The sequence below is a fragment of the Octopus bimaculoides genome, chromosome 3 (assembly GCF_046866305.1).
Source record: "Octopus bimaculoides isolate indiv1 chromosome 3, ASM4686630v1, whole genome shotgun sequence".
Lineage (NCBI taxonomy): Eukaryota > Metazoa > Mollusca > Cephalopoda > Octopoda > Octopodidae > Octopus > Octopus bimaculoides.
This window is the reverse complement of record NC_142930.1, coordinates 52,599,436-52,605,435: the sequence shown is the minus strand read 5'-3', so window position 1 is coordinate 52,605,435 and position 6,000 is coordinate 52,599,436. Positions and strand designations below refer to the sequence as shown.

Here is a 6,000-nt window from a genome sequence, read left to right as displayed (position 1 = left end):
TCTGTCCCATGTAGTATGGGACCATGATGAGTTCGTCATTTTGTAGGGCTTGCGTACTGTGTTTTTTGCCTCTTCTTGATTATGAAAGCCGACCTGTACAGTATTATACTGGGGACCCCAGTTTATATAATCTTTTATTTTCATAATCGCTTTCGCACATTTTTAGATATCTGTTTTAGTAGTTTGTTCTACTAATTTTTGGTTCTTTCGTATAATTTTGTAGATGATTGTCCTTTTTTCCACATCCTCTCTAACTTGTGGTGTGTGCAGGATCAAATGTTGCCCGGATGTTGTAAAAAGTGATCTTGTCTCTATCAGTTCTTCATTTGTGAAATGTAAAATTTCTTTTTTTTTGTTTGAGCATGTCTGCAAATTTTGTTGGATTTTCCTCTATAGTGTTGTTGTTGTTGTGGGTGTTGGTTGTTGTCTCAGTAAAATTGGTGTCAGTGGTGGCATTGCCTAAGGTAGTTGGCTTCATGACCATAGTGCTCTTTTTGTTGTTGTTGCTGTTGTTATTGTCACTGTGAGGTCAAATTTCCCCACTTAGAAGCATAGAAACCATTTCTATGCAGTTCTTTCAGTAATAGTGCCTTCTCTGTACACAGCATAAATGTCTTGAGTGGAACCTTGATTGAAAGTGAAGAGAAGTAGGTGTTGAAAATCTTCAATTTTTTCTACTTGGCACTCCATTGTTATATGTCTGTAAAGAAGTAAAATTTATTTAAATTTTTAAAATGATAAACAAAACTTGTAGATGAAGAAAGAACAATTAAAAATCACTGATATTTTTCGTGTTAATTCAAAAAACATTGGCAAGAAACTAATGAATTTACTTGACAATCCAATTCTTACCAGATATCATTTTGTTTATTTTTCCATGCTTGAATGGGGTGGAGGAGTCTGTACTGAAGTACAGTATCCCACCACTTGTTGCTGAAGTCCTTTGTCATTTTCCAACTAAAATGCATGCTTCTGAGATCAGATTTCACTACTTCTTCCTCTTCATAAGCTCCTTTCCATTTGGATTGCTTGACATTTCTTTACCAGTCATCCTCCAGATGCAGCATAAGTCTGTATCAGCACAGTTTTCATTGTTGCATAGTACATCTGGTTTTTCAGATACTCATTTTTTTTTTTTTTTTTTGTGCTGTCATTCATGCTCACTAACATTAGACATCCAGCAGAATAGGTATTTTTTCCCCAGCTTTCACATTCATTGTCCACGTTTCACACCATACATCACATTCTGTACAAGTGGCTTTTACAATTACACTTTCATTTGAAGGGAGAAACTCTTCTTTTTGTTTTGCTATTCAGAAGTAATAGCTCTCCGAATGTATTTCACTCTATATTGAATTTGGCTTTCAGAACACTTACTTCTACAGCAAATTAGGTCACCTAGGTAACAGAAGCTACTACTAGGAAGCCTCTTGTGTATTTGAAAGAATTTATTTCATGGGTGCTCTTATTGCTAACTACTCCTGTGCATCTGCTACACAGGAAATCTTTCTTCGTTGTCAGACTCTCTGTGATCACATTACATATTTTGCACATCTGTAGTTTATATTTGTAACACAGTACAGTCCTCTTTCCCCACTTCTATCATACACATATGGAATATGGCCACCTGATAGAGAGTAGTAGAATCCAATCTTTTTTGCTAACTAAAATTTTTTGTTAGGTTTACTTTGAGCCATTTTGACTCTAGGGGGCCACTGTATGTTTGGAATTGCTTCTCTAATTCAACAAATTCAGCTAAGAGAAGTAAGCCATCAGCATACAAAACGTTTCCATAGCTAGTATAAAATTCCTGTTAGAGGAGGGGGTTGAGAAGTGAGGTTTGATGAACACCTACCTGCAAGCTAAATGCCTCAATGAAATTTTTGCTGTCTTTCATCTTGTTGATGGTACCTTTGTATACGACTTGTATAGTTCTCACAAGCCATTCAGCTACCTCCAAGTTTTTTTTACCAAACTGACAGCAAAGAGAGAGAGATACCCTGTCAATAGCCTTCTTCAGCTTAATGTCGCAGGTGTAGAGGCTTGCTCTTTACTAAGTACTTACCTTGTTGTTCTCTTACAAGATAGAGGCATTAGTGGTACCATGTTCTGACAAAAACATAAACTGTATCTCCTCTAAGCTGATTCTCTTCCTAAATAATTGTGCTATAATTCTTTCTATTACTTTCATAACTTGAATCAACAGTTCAGATATCTCTATAGTTGCTTATTTCAAGCACATCACCTTTGTCTTTGTGGCAGTTGATGATGATACTACTACTCTGTTCTTTAACACTTGATTTACTATGCAAACTTTTATGTTCCAGCTGTTTTTCTTGCCTTCATATCATGAGACATGCTTTCCATTTCAGTTGGTAGTTCCCCTGTTGGGACTACTTTGGATAGTCTTTCCCTCTCTCTTTTTCCTATGATTCTCCTCATTCAGTAATCTCTCTCTATATAAAATCCTTTGTATCTCTGTCTGTTCCCAATGCATTCTCAAATGGCTCAAACAAATCAAATCAAAGTTCACCACAATCATTCCATACACACTTTTTCTCATTTCCTTGATGATGTCTTGCAATCCAGAACACCTCACATCTTCCATTGCATAACTATGGAAAACCACTTGCTTTTAGCTTCTCTCCATGCCATATATACCTGATGTCTAACTTCTCTTCTTATTGACCAATATTGTTCTTTTCTCCCCACATTTTTTCTAAAGCTTCCAGAAACACTGTGCTCTCCACTATCAAATGAATCATTGGAGTGTCATTCTTAGAATAGACCTTCTTTTAATAACATTTGTCAGCACCACAACCTATTTATGTTTGAGTAAGCTATGAAAGTTTAACAACGATCATGGTTGTATGGTAAGAAGTTTGCTTCCCAACCACATGGTCCTGGGTTCACTCCCACTACATGGCACCTTCGGCAAGTCTCTTCTACTATAGCCTCAGGCCGATTAAAGCCTTGTGAGTGGATTTGGTAGACGGAAACTGAAAGAAGCCTGTTGTATATGTGTGTGTGTGTGTGTGTGTGTGTATGAGTGTGTGTCTTTGTTTGTCTCACACCACTGCTTGACAACCAGTGTTGGTGTGTTTAGGTTCTTGTAACTTAGTGGTTTGGCAAAAGAGACCAACAGAATAAGTACCAAGCTTTAAAAGTAAACATATACTGGGGTCAATTAGTTCAACTAAAATTCTTCAAGGCGGTGCCCCAGCATGGCCACAATCTAATGACTAAAACAAATAAAAGATAAAAGAATGTAAGCACAATGTTCATGCATGCCATAAAAATCAATGACCAAAGTTTCACTTCCTGTGAGACTTCATCCATTCTATAAAGGAAGAACTAATATAGTATCCTGTATTGGTTTGAAATTTTGGCACAAGGCCAGTAATTTCAGGGGAGGGCTAAATCAGTTACATTGACCCCAATGCTCAATTGGTGCTTATTTTATATCAACCCGGAAAAGATGAAAGGCAAAGTTGATCTCAGCGGAATTTAAACTCAGAATGTGAAAACTGCTATGCATATTACCCAGCATGCTACCTTATCCTACATGTATATCAATGGTTCACCTTATCCTACACATAATATTAATGGTCCATATTTCAGTTTTATGTTCACATTTTTCATGCTGGCATGGGTTGGATGGGACTCATTGAGGTAGTATTCTACAGCCAGATGTCCTTCTTGTCACCAGCTCTTGTTTTCTAGGTAAGGTACTTTATTTCACTGGTCTTTGCACAAAAACCAATGAACTTGCTGAATAGGATATGTTGCTTAAATGAAGTCAATATGAATAGATATGGAAATACTTGCACATGCAAACACATACACACACACACACACACAATGGACTTCTGTACAGTTTATGTCCATCAGATTTTATTTGCAAAGCACTCTTAGCCAGCGGAAATAGAAGAAAATACTTGCTCAAAGTTCCATACGATGAATGGAATCAAAAACCACACAGCAATACCTTTGCCTCAAATTGCATTTATTAGAAGAGAATTTGAGCTTGTGAGATTTTTTCAGCATGTCTATTAACAGCACGAGATGAAAATGCAAAAATTACTTAGAATCGTTTTTCTGAAGGTAGGGGTACTGCGCACTCCACTAGTAGGGCATGGCAATATTTTGGTGAAGTGTGGTTTACTTCAGAATGGAGCAAAAAGTAAGCAACAAGTGAATAAGACTTGCAATAAAGGTTTAATTAACACTTGTTTTGAATACTGTTCAAGCTAAATTTGACAGTTTGTATAAAAGAGAAAGAAAACTCAATATCTCATCCAAAACTAAAAGTATTTTTTAAAAATCAAAAAATAACCCATGCTAGCATGGAAAGCGGACGTTAAACGATGATGATGATGATTATGGCTGGGAGGTAGCAGTTTACTTAAAGTAGCTACCTTCAGCTCTAACCACATCCCCAAGACAGTTCTGGAACAAGGAACATGCATTCGTCACTGTGCCCCTGGGAAGATATTAAACACCTATTTCATTTTGGTCACCAGCTCAGCCTTGGTGTTGCAGGCAGAGTGGTTGGTGTCTTTTTCAACCATGTTTCACACATAGTAATCAATGGCATTACAATGAAAGGAATTAGAAGGCCAGAAATTGGGGCTGTGAAATTGTAGAAATTCTCTGACAAATACTTCTGACTCTTTCTGGAGGTATGCAAGGAGCCAAATCCTGCTGTCACACATATGGCTTTCTAGTAGTAACCTTCTCCAACCAGGGATTGACTGTCTAAATTGAGCCTGAGACCCAGTTCAAAGATGTGGGGATGAATTCTGGCAGGCAGACAGTCAGAATGCCTGCTGTGTCTCTTCCTGTTGGTCATGACTTTGTAGTCTCCATTGCAGCTGTCCATGTCTTGTTTTACAGCCTTTATAGTGTTCACAAAGCATTGAATAGCAGTCATGACATTGGCATTTGCATTTTGATACCTGGTGTGAATGATTATGATACAACTAACTCTTTTCCAATATTCAGATGGCTTCCAGTCCTCCATGTCAGCTATCTTTTTCTCAAACACAGCTTTAATCTTTATGCTCATCAACACCACTAACTGTTCACCACTGCATTATGCTGTTCCTTAAAATATATAAATCATCAAATTTAGCTGAAGACTCTCTGTGTATATGTGTGTGCTATATATCAATTTCATTCATGATGAGGTTCATGCTTTCTTGGGGAAAATCAAAGTGGGGAATAGGATCAAAAGGTTGAAAAACATTGATTTAAAATAATTTTTAGGTAAATGAAATATTTAACTTGTTCTAAATGCTATCGTGAATTTCATTAACAAGAATTACTTCTGCTGTCTTTCATTGACAGAACTAACATGAAAAAAGAAATGATAGTTCATGAGAACCATAAAGTAGAGGTTACCCCTGATCTAGTTTGATTTCTTGCACATTATCTATTTTACTTCACTTATGTTATTAATATTCTGAAGATTGATATGATTATCACACAATTCCACTTTTCATTCACATGTGAGGTTTTGTATCTAATTGGCTTATTAGTTAAGAGAACACCTATTTCACAGGCAAATTTACTTTATTTTTGCAGAAATTCAATTTGAACAATAAACTTTCTCATTAACTTTTACTTGGTGCTCTTTATATTTCAGAAGAAAACCAATGAGCTAGAAAGAAATCATGCAATTGCTTCGGACATAATGTTGGAATTTTGGCTGAAACAGATGGGATAAATTGATTTATATTCTTAATAATAGTAAGATGATGTAATAGGCTAATCAAGGCTCTGCACATAAATCATGGCTCTGACTTTAGAAATTTACTTCAAAATCACATGGTTTTGCATTTGATCCCACTGCACAGAACCTATGCAAATGTCTTCTACTGTGATTTCGGCTGACAAATACCTTTTGAATGGAATGTGATAAACAGAAACTGCATGGAAGTCTATTGTGTGTGTGCATACTTTCACTATTGTGTATTGGCAAAAAACAAAAACGCTAGC

The 6,000-nt window shown here is 36.4% G+C and overlaps 1 protein-coding gene across 1 annotated transcript in view; it reads right to left on the bottom strand.

Annotated features, from left to right (window-relative positions):
- Positions 1-491: 491 nt before the first annotated feature.
- Positions 492-6,000, bottom strand: part of LOC149136531 (uncharacterized) — a 41,705-nt gene continuing 36,196 nt past the window's right edge. Inside the window, exon 4 of the mRNA XM_089348361.1 lies at positions 492-700. The gene's annotated coding sequence lies outside the window, so the exon portion shown is untranslated. The remainder of the gene's footprint in view (positions 701-6,000) is intronic.